This window comes from Ictidomys tridecemlineatus, chromosome 13 (assembly GCF_052094955.1).
Source record: "Ictidomys tridecemlineatus isolate mIctTri1 chromosome 13, mIctTri1.hap1, whole genome shotgun sequence".
Lineage (NCBI taxonomy): Eukaryota > Metazoa > Chordata > Mammalia > Rodentia > Sciuridae > Ictidomys > Ictidomys tridecemlineatus.
In genome coordinates, this window is record NC_135489.1 from 75,315,760 (window position 1) to 75,331,375 (window position 15,616).

Sequence of the window (15,616 nt, forward strand, 5' to 3'; positions counted from 1 at the left end):
CTTGGCATCTCCCCACTGCCAGTGTCACTCTGGTAGACCTTTGCATTCCAGGGGCACTGGGGGACACAGCCCTCGGGATCACATCATTTGCTTCCCTATCAAAGAAGACATTGGGCAGCTCCATGCATTAGTCTGAGGAGGTGCTCAGAGGTGGGCAAGAGGCCCTCCTTCCTCCACTCTTCACTTGGGAGAGGATTTGTGGCCTCAAACGTTTGAAAATAAGATGTAAATTTAATTAACTCCATTAAAACAACAGTTCAAAGTGGAGACAGGGTAAAGCAGCTTCCGTAGCTTCAGAAAGCGACTGATCTTTCCACAACCTTTTCAAAGAATAACTCTGACGGGAATGTCTAGTCAAAATGGAAATCGGGTGACAGTGAGCATACAGAGTAGACGCCCTGAGCTGTGGCAGGAGAGCACCTGGGCTGTCCCAGGAAGCGACCCCATGTCCGAGCGTCCCCTCTCTGCAGTACAGGGAGCTCCATGCTCCTGCTGAGGGTGAACAGCAGGTCCACGTGGCATCGAGTGCTGCAAGTTCAGGGACAGCTTTATCTACATAAGCTCCTTATCACCATTTCGTTCAAGGAATTACTTCAGGAGGTCACTGGGCAGCTGCTACCAGCTGGGTCACATTCTAGGTGCTGGGATGGGGGCAACCAAGGCCCTCCAGGACTCTGTTCCCAAGGCAGCTATGGTGTGTGGCAAGGAGGAGAGAATCTGCTAAATGAACAAAGGTAATTTAAATCCTTTGGGTCAGATAGAGCCAGGTGAGGTGACAGAACGAAGGCGAGGTCAGGGAGGGGCCCCACTGAGCCCAGTGACCTGGGAGCCCAGGAGGCAGGGCCTGGAGAAGTGCTGCAGGTAGAGTACCAGAATGTGCCAAGGTCTGGAGGCAGGAGTGGCAGAGGAGGGGGCAGGCATGAGGCCATGTGGCTGGGAAACATAGGAGCAAGCCCAGGAGAGTTCCCGGAGGCAGGCAGGGCAGGGTGTCTGTGCAAGAGCCAACAGATGAGGCCCTGGGCCAGGTCTGGCCCCTGCCTGTTTCTAAAATCAGGTGGTATTGGACCAGCCCTTCCCACTCTCCACACACTGACTGTGTTTGTTTCCGTGTGATGCTGCCGTGACTGGGTGGCTTGGACCGAGACTGTACCTTCCACGGAGCCGAAACTATGCACTCTCTGATGCTTTGCACAAAAGTCCACAGTCTGGTTTCCAGGCCTGTAGGTTGGGGTCATGTTGTCCCCTAGGGAGGCCTGGGGGAGGTTTAAGCAGGAGAGTGGTCACATCTGATCCCACTGGTACAAGAAAACATGTGCCACTCAGTGGAGAAGGACAGGAGGGTGACAGTGCCATTTCAGCCTTCGAAGCCAAAGATGACCATGACCTGGACCAGACTTGCATCTGGAGTGGCGAGAAGAGGTCACACACGGTTTTGGTGCTGAGCCCACCCTGAGTGGGGCTGCTGGATGTCGGCTGGTTCTCTGTGTTGGTTGCTGTCCGGGCCTTATTCAGCCCTAATAGGCTTCTTACTCCGCGTGGGCTGAGGGGAGAGGAAAGCAGTGTCCTCAGCCACCAGCTTTCAGGCAGGGACCCCGTGGTTTGCTGTCACCCCTCGATTTCAGCCTTCTGCAGTCCCAGGCCCATGATAAATAGATTCCATGAACAAATAGTCGCGAGCGCCAGAAATTCTGAATCTCTGTAAACTCCCCTTTTTATTCCTTTTTTAAATGTTTGTCTTTATTGGCAGTTTGTTCATTTCTTCAGCAAATATCTCCAGAGGGCCCTCTAGGCACCAGACAGGCTGCGCTTTGGGAGGGGCCGGCTACACACAGCTCACAGGCCAGCAGGAGGCCAGCTGATGAGCGTGTCCTGTACTTGGTGGTCACTGGGGCCCAGGAAGAAGTCAGCCAGCTCTCAGGAGCCCCGATAGGAGTGGTGAGGTACCTGTCAGGGAGTAGAACTGATGGTCTCCAGGAGATTCTGCAACTGTTGAACAGATGCTCAGGGAGGTTAGGTTACTTCCCCAAGGTCACGCAGCTGGTGGGTGATGCTCAGGTTTAAACTCAGTCCCAGGTGACTTCTCCTCCTGTGTGCTTCCATTTCTTCCCATCTGCAGCCTCCAATGCCCTTCCCCCAACCCCATGGTGGTGTTAGGGTCATGCCCGTGCTGCCCCAAGGCCTAGAAGGCATCTGCTTACCTACCGTGTGTGTATGTATATGTACATGTGTGTGTTTGTGTATGTGTGTGTGTGTGTACAGGTGTTGCTTTGTCACCTTTCTCACTGCTGTGACCACAGGGCCCCAGCAAGGACAACATGGAGGAGGGAAAGTTTAGTTTGGCTCAAGGTTTCAGAGGTCTCTGTCCACAGCCAGCCAGCTCCACGGCTCTGGGCACAAGTGAGAAGGAAAGGAGGAAAGCAGCTCAGGTGGCCACCAGGAGGCAGAGTTACCTGCTGGGGACAAAATACATACGCCAGGGACCCAGGTCCTCAGCTACCCTGCCCGCCTACAGCCCCACCCTCTGTCCACAGTGGTGGATCAGTCTCCTGGCAGGCCACCATCTAGTCATTCGCCTCTGAAGATCCTGGCATGGTCTCACGCATGAGCTTTCAGGAGACACCTCACATCTAAACCATGACACATGACGTGTGTGTGTGTGTGTGTGTGTGTGTGTGTGTGTGTATGTGTATTTGGGGGAGAGGGGGAAGGGGGTGGGGGGAAGGAGACAGAGCTACACCCACCTCCTGGGGTTGTATTTTAAGATCCAGCCCTGCCAGGTCTCTGGGAGCCCATGCTTAGTGGTGGTGGCCTTCTCAGATGCCACTCAACTGTCCCCTAGAGGTCTCTTGGGAGACATTCAGGAGAACCCAGAGGTCCCTGAGGCTACAGGGCCTTCAGCCAGGACAGTCTGCGAACCTCAGGTAGAAAAGATGGTGTCTCCCCTGGAGAGCTGGGGAAGGGGGCTCTTGGGGAGCCCAGGGGCAGATCTGACCCCGTCCTCCCGAGGTCAGAACCCAGAGCCACCAGGCATTCCCGCCCCCAGGACACTCAAGTCCCTTCACCTGGTGAGTGTTCCATTGAGCAGCCCTGAGTGACCCGTGAGGAAGCCCACCCTCTTCACAACCGAGGTTCTGAAGGCTGGGGCTGTGGGCAGAGGCCACGTGACATCTTCCAAGTGTGTGTTTTATAAAACATGGGCCCAGAACCCAGCTCCCCGTGTCAAAGGAAGATGTCAATAGACGTGCACATCCTTGCTCTAATGATGCCTGTGGTTGATCCGGATCTCACAGAACCAAAGCTCCTCCATTATTCAGGAGACTCTCCAGACTTCCCAAGGGTTGGGAGTTTCCCTCTTTTCCCTTTTCCCCCTGTTTTTCACTCTCCTTTCATACGGGCTGTCTGTCTGCCATGTCCCTGGTTGGTGACAGGCCCTCTGGATGGGTGGGCAGGCTCATGGTCTGCAGACAGTCTCTGTGTCCCAGGAAAGGTTTCTCCTTCCTGGATTAGGGTGGCCTTGCTGTCCCCAGGCCGCTGCTTGGACGCCTCCTCTGCGTCCCTCCACTGGAGGTGCTGACCCGAGAGGCTGCCCCTGCCCCTGGCCCTGGCCCTGCCAGCAGAGACGGGCTCCAGGATTCCCAGACCCAGAGCCAGGGTCCACCTTTGGGTGGTCTTACCCCAGAAGACACTCTCTGAGGCTGCCATGGGGGCGGTCAGGGTGCAACTGACGTCTGGCGGTGGAGACAGTAGCACTGCTGACCTCTAAGGAAGCCAGGAGCAACCCCATCGGGAATTCTTTGGCTCAAAATGTCAGCGGTGCCAAGGGGGAGGAGCCCTGCCCCAGTGAGAGACTGAGAGGCGAGTAATGAAGCCCGTTGTTGCTGCGCTTGGTGGTGGCCATGGTCCCTTTCCTCTGGCATGGGTGACTACACAGGGCTCCTATGAAGCTTGGGCACTCTGAGTGGGGCCGTCCCCAGGCCCTTTGCTAGGGTCTTCCTGTGCTCTCCCAGGGGGCAGATGCCATGGTTGTGCCTCAGATAAAAAAGTGGAAGACGTGAGTTCACCACGGGCCCAGGGCAGCCCCCACCCCTCTCCATGTCTGCTCCACTGTCCTTTAGTAACAGCCCCCAAGTGTTACAGCAGCAATGTGTCACGTTGCTCAGGGTCCCTTACAGCTCCGGTGGCCACGAAATAAAGTACCAGCCAATGAGCTGTCAGCAGGGCTGTGTCAGACCTCTAGGGTGGGCTGACTAAGCTGGGGAAGTGCCCTGGTGTTCTGGGCCTACCACAATTTTTTTTTTTTTTTTTTTTGCGGGGGAGTGCTGCCTGGAATGGGGAAATGATGGCTAGAACTCAAGCAGCCTCCTTGCTGTGCGAGGTAGCCAAAATAGTAGAAACCATGGAGAGCGTAGGATGAAAGGTGAAAGAGACAGGGGTCAGTTGCCTGTGGGTTGCTGGGCCAGCCTGAACCGCCTGCTATATCTTCACACAAGATAATGAGACCCTTAGGTCTTGTTTAACTCACTCTTACGGAGGCTTCTCTACCTTTGTAGCCAAATCTAGTCACTCTGACATATGACATATCCAGTGCCTCTCAACCCGTAAGCATCACCACCCAGACCACCCCCCCCCCGTCCCGACTCTGAGCCCGACCTTTGAACCACTCTACTGTAAAATAGTGGACCCGCCCTCCTCCTGCCACCCACTGGAGGAGGAGATCAGAAAATCAAGTCTTAATGGAACAGAAAAGGTCTTCCTCTCCTCCTTCACCTTAGAGCTCTTTACAGAACACTTTCCGAGGCCTCCTTGTCTTAGATGTGTAATTAGATCAGAAACACACTCGGAGCCTCGTGGTGGAAACATCTCAGCACAGCTATCTTGGTTCCCTCCACCCTGACCACCCGAGATGCCCCAGGGGTGCTCACCACCGTGTGGCTGCTTCTGTGTCACTGTGCTGGCCTCGTGTCCCCTTGCAGAGGCTGGAGAGGGAGGGGGAGGGTCCTGTGGCTGCTAAGAGGGCAGGGGAAGGCTGCAGAGAGCATTATTGTTCTCTGAACAGCGATGCAGCTACAAAGGCATCAGAAGGACGTACCTGCCAGGTAGGTCATCAGGGAGACCCCATGTCCCCACAGGAGTAAAGCAGGTGAGGCCCAGCCTGTCTCCAAAAGTCCTGGCTTTCAGTTGTGTCTCCATGACCAGTTGTGAGGCCTTGAGGAACGTGTTCTCCTGCCCCCTGAGCGTTAGATGGCTCCTCTGTAAAATCAGGGTGACAGAAAGGCCCCCAGGAGATGGCCAGAGCCTGGAAGGAGAGCACGTCAAGCTAGCACCACGCCTGACAAAGTCCACGTGAGCCACAAGTGGTGGAGCTACCAGCCACTAACTGCACCGACTGTTTTCAATGGTAATGGACTCTGGAGGGTCTCATGCTGTCCTCTGGCCACTTGCCAGGTCAGAAAAGCCCTGGGACCTGGGAAGCTGACTCAGTCCTGGCCTCCCTTCCACCAGCTGTGTCCACCTGCACCTTTTCCTGGTACTGAGTGGGTGGGGAGCCTCCGTGGGAGCCTCCATGGGAGTTGGGATGATACAGAGTGGAAACGATGCCATAGAGCAATATTACTGAAGCCTCATTTGTGCACAAATTTAGGGATGATATGTTTTAAGCACTTGTCAAAAATGACATTGCAAAGTGGCTGGCAGGGCACACCTGTGTGCACACTTCAGCCACTCGCTCTTCTTATTTATGCTTTAAAGAGATATTCACACACTGGGCCACTTACCACTGAATTTGTTTCAATGTATGATTCATAGCTCTCGGTGTATTCACAGAATTGTGCAACAGCACCACAGTCGATTCCAGAATCTTCCTATCATGCCAGAACACAGCCCTGCAGCCTTAGCAATTAGTCCTTGCTTCCCCGTCCTCGCAGGTCCTGCCACACCATAAGTCCACTTCCTGTCGCTGGACGCTTGCCTGTCCCGGCATTTCGTGCATCACACGAGAGGTGGCCTTCTGTGTCAGGCATCCTTCGCTTGGTGGAATGTTCCGGGTTTTTCCTTCCTATGTAACACACCTGAACTTCACCCTTCTCTTTCCAGAGTCAAGGTTCATTTCTACACCAATCTCACCCTGGAGGAGGTGCCGGTGTGCCGGCGTGGTCAGGAGCAGCCGTGCTCGGTGCCAGTTGGGATGATGGGGCTGTGAGACCCCGTGCACAGAGGGCACCTGCGCCAGGCCCTGCTGCCAGGAGGGGAGCCACTGCTTGCTGGAGAGGCGGAACTGAGTGTCTCTGAGATGATGTTTGATAAAACCCTTTTCCACTCAAGGGCAGCCCTGGGAAGGCCGCTGAGGCTCAGGGCAGCCCTCCGCAATCCCCACCAGGCCACTTACCCTAAGGTGCAGAGGCCTGGGCCTCGCTCTGCACCAGCCATTTCTGCTGCGGCAGTGAGGGTCAGCACCCGGGCCTCAGGACAGGACGCAGCTGAGGCTCCCGGCCAAGCTCTCACCTGCTTTCTGCGGGAAGCGAGGAGGGAAAGGCAGAGGCTTCCCCACCAGGTCTCTGCACCAAGGAGCCATGTCACACAGATGTCTCTGCAACCTCAACAGCCATCAGGCTGGCCTCAGGGTGAGAGACCCCAAGATGGGCACTTCCCAACCTGCCACCATCCCCTCCTGCCAGCTCTGCTTTTGGTTTCAGGACAAGGAAACACAGACAGTCAGAAGGGGGCGCCAGAGTCTGGGGCCCTGACCTCCTGCCCCATTTCCTTCCCCAACCCTGCACTCCCTCTGTCTGGGCATACCCGCCATCCCCCAGGGTAGGCCTCAGTGTTTCATTGCTGGGGAAGGTGCACAGGACAGTGGCAGGCCAAGCCAGCTCCAGGGTAGGCCTGTGCAGGGGGCTCCTCCTGGCCAGGACGGTCAACCACACTGGTCCTGAGTGCAGCTCAGAGGGCAAGGTCAAGCTGCGTGTTAAGAAGGGCAAACGTCACGGAAGAGAACATGCTAGAGCTAGGGAGACGTGACCAGGGCCTGGAGACTGAGCGTGCCTACGAAGCTTCCCTCCCACTGGAGTGCTGCTTCTGTGGCAGGTCACGGCCTGAGCCTGGGTGACCCCGGGGGTCCCTGTATGTCCAGCTCCGGGTGGGTGGGTGGGTGGAAGCTCACTCAACCCTCCTGCTCTACACGGGCCTTTGACTGATTGGACGAGGCCCACCCACATTAAGGAGTGGAATTTGCTTTATTCCACATAGATCAATTGTTAATATCACCCAGGAATGCCCCCAGCAACACACCCCAAATAGCATTGCTGAATATCTAGGCTCCTCGGAGCCCAGTCAAGTTGGTGTGTGAAGCTGATCACACTGTTGTGGACACGATCCTGGCCCCGTGATCTCCCTTCCCTACTATTACCCCTGTGGTAGGTCACCTCACATGGCAAGAGAGACTGCCAATGTGATTAAGGCCATTCATCACATCCTGAATATTCCTCACCAATGCCTCGTGATTCTCAACATACAAGTCTTGCCTGTTATATTCCTAAGTATTTTACTTTTTGATTCTATTATAAATTGAATCATTCCTAGTTTCATTTTATATCATTCATTGTCATTAAATAGAGATACAATTGATATTGTGTATTGATCTGGTACTCTGCAAACTCGTGGAAATGCTCTTTTAATATGGACCTTACTATGCTTATTTTATAAGCTCAGCAATTAGTCTCATCACAATGGCCTGAGCCTCAAGTGTCCTGTTTCCTGCACCCAAATAATTCCACATGCGCGTGTGAGACAAATATGAAGTGGATGTGTTGTGTGTTTAATGTATTATTGTCCCAAATCCTCATTCTGTTAGTTTTCCTTTCCTGCATGGTAACTAACTGTGGAGAAAATCAGATTGCTTGTTATAAGCCAAAATTCAGGATGTGTCTTCACTCCTCAGCTCTTTTATCTGAGCCACCTCAAACATTTCCAATTGTCTTTTTTCTTAAACATTTAAAAATTGACTCTCTTTCTGATGGTGGTGTATCTTCCCAGTAAAAATGCCGCTGTGCCTTCCTGAATGTACCTTCCACTATACACAACAGGTCCAGATCTGCCTCCCCTTTCAGCGTGACCAGATCCCTGCTCATCTTGATGCCTCTCCTGTCCATCACAGACACCTTGTCTAAGGTCACTTTCTGTGACCCACACCAACATTCTTTCTCTAGAAACAATAGCCATTGCCAAACTGTAACTCTTGGGTTTGTTTGTTGCACACACAAAATATCCATCGTGTAGCCAAAGTCAAGGTGAAACGTGAGCTCAACCACCGACTCCCCTAGACCCCTACCCTGCAGGTGTCCTTGAACTCCACTTTGAGAAAGAGCCGAGACCCTCAGAAATGACTTCCCAGACCTAGCGCCCTCCTGTTCTCTGCATGCCCAGCCTCTCTTGCCTCTCCCCTACCTTGCTTTTAGAATTCCTGAATCATCAGCTCCATCCTCTCCATGTCGCCCATTAGCTGAGCCCGTAATTCTGCACCCCGACCCTCCGGGGCCCTTCTCTTTTAGCCATCACCCTCCTCTCCCTTCGTCTTTAGTTTCACCATCCACCGCTTCTTTCCCTCATCAGTGGTCCCTGTCCTCCCACCGCCCTCTTGTCCTCCCTTTGGCCTGCTGTGCCCCTTTGTCTCTCCTGACCTGGGAGCCTTATCTGCAAGAGCAGTCTCTTAACATAAGCCGCTTGTGTGCCTGCTGACATCAAAATCATCCAAGGTGGCCCAGCAATGACCTTTTGCTACTTTAATCTATTTATTTTGATAAATAACTAAGAAAGGCCTACAATATTCTTCCCATGATTATAACCACATCATTTCTTAGATCTAGGGTAGAGTTTTAAAGTCAATGTAAAATACACTGATAATAAATACACAGTGACACTGGACTTTCGTAGATTGCTGACATTCAGGCCAGAAAACAAAGTAGGCATAAGCAGGCATCTCCCAGCCCTGCTCGGCTCACTGCTGCAGTGCCCAGGAGGACTGGGAAGGCAGAAGGACCTGTCTGCAGTGGTCCAGACCCACCTGTGTGGGTGTCTAGGGCACCTTTGCTTGTGATGGTCGGATGCACCTTTGTTGCTGTGGGCTACACTGTGCGACAGTTTGCATACACACCGCTCACTCATTTCCACTTCTGCAACAGGCTTGGAAGGGAAGTTCAGTTCTTTATGAGTGTGGGCACTGAGTCTCAGGGCGGTGGGGTATTTACCCAGGGTCCCTTGACTAGGAGAGGGGAAGCTGAGATTCAAACCTCAGGAGTCTGGCCCCAGACTTGCTCCTTTCACCTGTGTGTCATATCAGACCAAGAAGTTCCAGATCTGTGCGTCAGGGTGCTTGGCACTGAACTCGTGCCCTGGGCCATATTTGCCCCAGATCCAGGGTAAGAAATGGGGATGCAGATCTTTCATGGCTGGGTCTCCTCCCCTCGTTAGAGGACATGGAGAGACAATGCTGCTCTCTGTGAACCAACTTGCAGGTGGGTACACAGACAGGTCATGGCATTAACTGTGCTTGGGTGACAGCACAGAGCGCCCTCACTGCCCGTGAATGTGGGTCTAGGGAAGCCAAGCCGTAGACATTTTGTAGAACCAAATGGAATCTTTATGAAAATCTATATGATTTTAGAAATAAAGCACTAAGATTATTTCCCTAAATAGTTCATAGTCATATCAATAGAATCTATCTTCTTTATCACCAATTTTAAATTTAGCTCTGAAAACTTTTCCAAAGCCAGAGTGTGGAAGTGTTTGGTTATTTCCATGAGCAAATGTTTGACAAATGATATTGAGAACATTTTCTGTGTGTGTCAGCACCCCCCTAGGGACCAGATGGCATGGTTGGATTCGGGCAGTTGTAGGAGGGTCTGTTTACAAAGAGGAGCAAAGCATAGGCCCCTGTGTGGCCCAGGGCACAGGACAGGGTGCTGCTCAGGCTGTCAGGACAGAGCTGCTGCCATCCCTGGTCCTGGGGAGGTCAGGGGAGGTTAAGGCCTGTGAGGAGAGGGTCACCTAGGCCCACTGGGGGAACTCGTCCCAGGTACGGCAGGACACAGTGCTCTGACCTCGGCCACCCCGTCCTCATCCCTAACCCCAACAGGGAGTCAAAGGGCCCAAATGCTCCTTCAGGCCAGCCTCCAGGAACAGAGGGAGCATGACTTGGCCTGCTGAGGGGCTAGCTAGAGACACACCCACACATTAGCCTGCAAGCTCTGCTGCTTTTTCCTAAAGCAAAGATGGGGTTCACATGATTCAAATGGAGTAAAAATAGACTGAGTCCAGCACTTTGACCCACAAATTCTGAAATTCTGGAAAAACCCACATTGCACCCCAGGCTGATTTAAACACACCTATATTGTATTCAAGGTGGAAGTGTTCTTGAATCCTTTTCACTACTGGGAGAAAAGAACTGTGTGACCTTCCAAAAGATTCCAAGCCATATTTCACTGGTTTCTAAGGTAGAAGAGGTGCTTGCTTCTGGGAAAGTGGGGAGTGCATTTGTTCTTTATTCACGTCTCTAAAGAGGCCACATTTTCTTCTCTGACGAAGTTGGCCATTGGCGTACACACTGCAGGGCTCACTGACGTCTGACTTGGTGATGTAATATCCATGTCCAGAGCAGTCTCCAGACTGGGGTTCCCTGGGTTGTGCATTTGTCACTGTCAAGGTGTCAAGAACTTCAAGCTTGGACTCACAGCCCTTCAGGAGGCAGAGAGTACACCAGCGAGATGCGTGAAGGCAGAAGTCCATCAACAGGCTCTGGGCTCCTCTGCCTCTGAGGGCATCGGGCAGGTCTCACTCAGGAGTCCTGATAGCTGCCCACAAGGGGTGCACACTTGTGATCCCCACAGCCTGGAAGGTGAGGCTGAGCAACTAACCCAGGCCATGAGCAACTCCACAAGACCCTGTCTAAATAAAATGCAAAAACAGTGGGGATGTTCAGTGGTTAAGTGACTCTTAAATCCCCAGTACCAAAAAAAAAAAAATCAAATCTATGATACGTTGCCTCCTGTGTCCCTCAAGCTCCACCTTCTCCTAGTGCGAATTTGCTGCTTCCACGGGCAGGTCTGCAAACCAGCCAGATCCTGTTCAGAACAGCCCCAGGCGGCCACATTGCCACATGAGCAGCATGTGTGTGTATGCATACATGGGGTCTGTGTGTGTGTATGCAGACATGCATGTGTGCCTGGGCTCGAAGAGCAAGAGCTTGAATCAACTCTTTCTCAGCTGTAGAGATTTGCATCTCCAGACATTCTGAAAGGCTGTAGTGATACAGGGTAGAGGGGACTTCATTGCTAGGTAGGGCTTGGGAGCTGATACACTCCCTCTCTGGTTCCTTTAATTCCACCCATGTAAGCCAGAGCCCAACCTCCCACTGTGGAGCTGCAGCCGGCTTCCAGGTCTTTCTCCCATGTGCATGATGAGCGGGGCAAAGCTGTTTAGTTACTTGGATCTGTTTACATTACATAGAAGTTAGGTTAATTAGAAATGAGCATGCTTCTTAATTAATGAACTAATTAATTTTTAAAGATGAGCTGAGCCCCCCCACTCCGGGTCCAGGCCATAGGGGGCTGGCACACAGCTGCGGTTGTCTCTGCAATTCTTGGCAAGGACAGTCAGAGTGTGGAGTGACACAACCACCAGCCTTGGTGAAACAGGATATGTGTGGATGGCAGATTGTCCTCATCCCACCGATGCCAGTGGAGTCTCTGTCGTGTGCAAGGAAATAAGTTGGGGGACCCTGGGACCTTGGAGGTGAGCAGACAGGCAGCTCTGGAACGGAACTCGGGGTGAATGGAGGAAGGGAGGTTTGTACGCTGTACACTCAGAAGAGTCCTCTGGGTGCTGAGAGTGGGGAGAGAGGTGAGTGAAATACCAAGATTTAGGGTGATCCTCTCTGGATAAGCAGGAAGTTTGCTGTGGGAAGAGGGAACATGGTACAAAGATGTGAAAGGTTAAGGCTTAATCTGAGAACATAGGAGAACGGCTGTGATGGGGACTAAAAAGGGGCTGGGAGGGCTCATGAGATCCAGGTGAGAGAGGCAAAATCAGGCACAGTGTTGTCAGGATTTCTTGGGAACCCAGCCCTAGTGAGTTAAGCAGGAAAAAGAATATAAGAACTCATTTAAAATGCCAACATCAGCTTCAGGGATGGCTATATCTAGGTGCTCTTCCTGCATTGTCAAGAATCTTACCTCTATTCCTTTGCTCTATTTTCCTCTGCATTGGCTTTCCCCAGGTAGCAGACATAAAGGTCTTCCTGATATTTTCCTTAGCACCTTAGTGACCCCAGATATATATATATATATAATATATTTAGTCCATTCATCTGTTGAAGGGTACCAAGGTTGGTTCCATAGTTTAGCTATATAAACATTGATGTGGCTGCATCACTGTTATATGCTGATTTTAAGTCCTTTGGGTATAAACCAAAAAGTGGGATAGCTGGGTCAAAAGGTGGTTCCATTCCAAGTTTTCTGAGGAATCTCCATACTGCTTTCCATAGTGGTTGCACCAATTAAAAGCAGATCAAAGACTTAGGCACTAGACCCTGTGCCTAATAGAAGAAAAAGTAGGTACAAATATTCACTATGTTGGCCTAGGATCTGACTTCCTAACAAGAATCCTATAATGCAAGAAGTAAAATCAAGAATCAATAAATGAGACAAATTAAAACTAAAAAGCTTCTTCACAGCAAAGGAAACAATCAATAACATGAAGAGAGAGCCTACAGAATGGGAGAAAATCTTTACCACATGCACCTCAGATACTGCATTAATCTCCAGGATATAAAGAACTCAAAAACTTAACACCAAAAAAACAAACAACCCAATCAATAAATGAGCCAAGGAACTGAACAGACCCTTCACAGAAGAAGAAATACAATCCATCAACAAATGTTTTAAAAAGCGTTCAACATCTTTAGCAATTAGAGAAATGCAAATCAAAACTAAAATTCCCTCGTTGTCTTCCTCTTAACTCTTACACTCACAGGCAGCTCGCTGAATCTACCAAAGCATGAAGAGCTCTGTCTGATGTAGGAGGCAGCGATCACATCTCTCTCCAGTGTCAGCCAACACATGTTCCTCAGTTGCCAACTGTGTGTTAAGAGCTGTGCAGGTGCAGTGGACTCTGTGGGCCAGTGTCCACCATGGCTCTTGGTATCCAGGTGCTGGGAGACATTGGCTGGGTGGATGTTGACGTGAGTACAGTCACAGCTATGCCACACTGTGAGACATCTCTGCCTAGAAACCCACTATGCAGGGGTGGGAGAAGTTGACCACCAGTTACAAGCCCCCGGGGGGCTGCTGGCCCAGCCCTCCTTCCCCAATGGCTGTACCACAAGATCCCAAGAGGATTTTTCAGATGCCTTTCTGAAAAGACAAGACCACATATTTGCCATCTCCTGGCTTCTCAGTCTTCAGGAAGGATCATACGTGTGCACAAGGTGACACTCATAGGTGCTCATTGCTGCATTGCTTAAAAAACGATAAATTAGAAGTTGCTTTGATGTGAGCTGGGAGAAAAATGGGCTAATGGAGTACAAAAAATCAACTATTAAAAATATTATAATTCAAAGGAATGAACCAAATATTTTGTTTATACATTAAGTCAGTTTATATAAATGTTGCAGAGAGAGTGCAAAAACTTTATATAATCATTATATATAATGTTTCTATATATAAGTAAAGTTAACAAAGAGCTCAAAAAGAGAAAGCCAAGTTTAAATCATATTCCATGGGATATAATTAATTTTTAAAGTCATACATTGCACATATAAAAAACAATAAATACAATGTCCTTGGAAGTGAACATGCACCTCAGATGACATTAAACAGACGAGGACATGCACAGTGTGAAGGGATGGGACAGTGTGCGGTGATAAAGGGACCAGGCTTGGTGTGCAATGTGTTATTTCTTTAATAAAATAACGACAGAACAAGGTGGCCAGGCTAACAGCTGGTGATCCCAGATGGAGGGGCGCAGCCTCCCACTGTTGTTTTTTGTGCTTTCCTGTGTTTGTTTAAAATTCTCAAACAGCAGGAGGAGGAAGTTAACCCTCATGGGCCACCCTCCATCAGCCTGTCCCTTCTCCTCTTGTCCCCAGGTGTGTTTTAGGGTATGGGACATGACAGGTACAGTTGAAAGCCTCCCATCTACCTGCCTTAGGGTGAGGCTCAGCAGCATGGATCAGAAAACAATCTCAAATGACAGTGAGAAGTTCATTCTCTCACATGACAGACCCCAGAGCTTGTGATGTGGCACCTGCAGATGGCCACAGCCCCAAGGCTCAGCTGTCCTCAGCACACGCCCTCCACTGTCAGGGCTGCATGGCTGGAGGTGCCTGCTGGACCTCCAGCCTTCACATCTGTGCTCCAGACCTGCAGCACCTTCCCCTCCCAAGTGCACCTTAGCTTCAGCTCATTGGCCAGTATTCATTGTGTAGCCTCAGAGCAGCAAGACGGATGGTGAATGGAAAGTTTCATCAGGTGCATCACCCAAGGCCCGCCCTGTCCTTCTAGAGAGAGAGAGGAGAGAACTGTCCACTGGGAGGCAGCTACCAGATGGAGCACAGAACTCCCCCCCCCAGGCAGACACTCCATGGGGGGCTATATAACCCGCTGTCCGTGGTCCTCGTGTGAGATGACCACGTTCAGATTGATTAAGAATACCTAGTTTTGGTGTTAAAGTTTCCCTGTGTTCTTAGCTGCAGCCTCCTGTCCCTAGCTACACACTAAATCCATTTGTCCTTGGCAGATAGTAGAACTCCTGATTAGGTTTTCACTGAACACTGAGGCCAATGCGCCCTTCTCTGCTTTCTGAAGATCACGTCTCCTCTGTGGCATCCAGACCCAGCACGTCCCTCCAGCCTCTACTGGCTCCTCACTGCTGGATGCCCAGGGTGCGGGCCCTCCCCTTTCTGCTGCCCCACGCCCATCTTTCTGGACTCATGACACTGGGTGGCACCTGCCTGCCTCTGGGTGTTCCCAGGCCTCTCTGACTACAGCCGGCCGTGACCTGAAGAGTTGCACTTCTTCCCTTCACTTCTGCAGTTCTTTGAGCCAAGATCATATGAGCAAGACCCCTCCAAACCCTGCCATGCTGCTCTTCTAGATTTCGGGTCTTGAACCCTATAAGCTGTAAGCTCTTTACAGATTCTCCCTCTCCCCAGTCACCAGGCAGCCACCACCCTGCACATCACCCCGTCCCACGTCACCTCCATAACTCCAACACTCACAGGAGCTCGCTTGTGTCCCTGATGGTCTATCTGGGCCAAATAACTCTGGGTAAAGGCTGCCCAGGTCTGGACCCAGGAATAGGGAATAAGGCGGGAGAAGACGAGCTCCTCCCTCATGAGGTCACCCCACCTGTCTGTGGCTTCTACAGGCTAGAGGTGCTGCCAAGGAGTTTCTTACATTTGAATTCACAAGTGTGGAATGACAGAGACACCCGTGTGTCGGGCTGATTCGTGGCAACCCGGCTCCTGCATGCGTATGGGCGCACGCGCACGTGCACACACACACACACATACACACACACACACACACACACACACACACACACACACACGGAGTGGCTGCTTCAT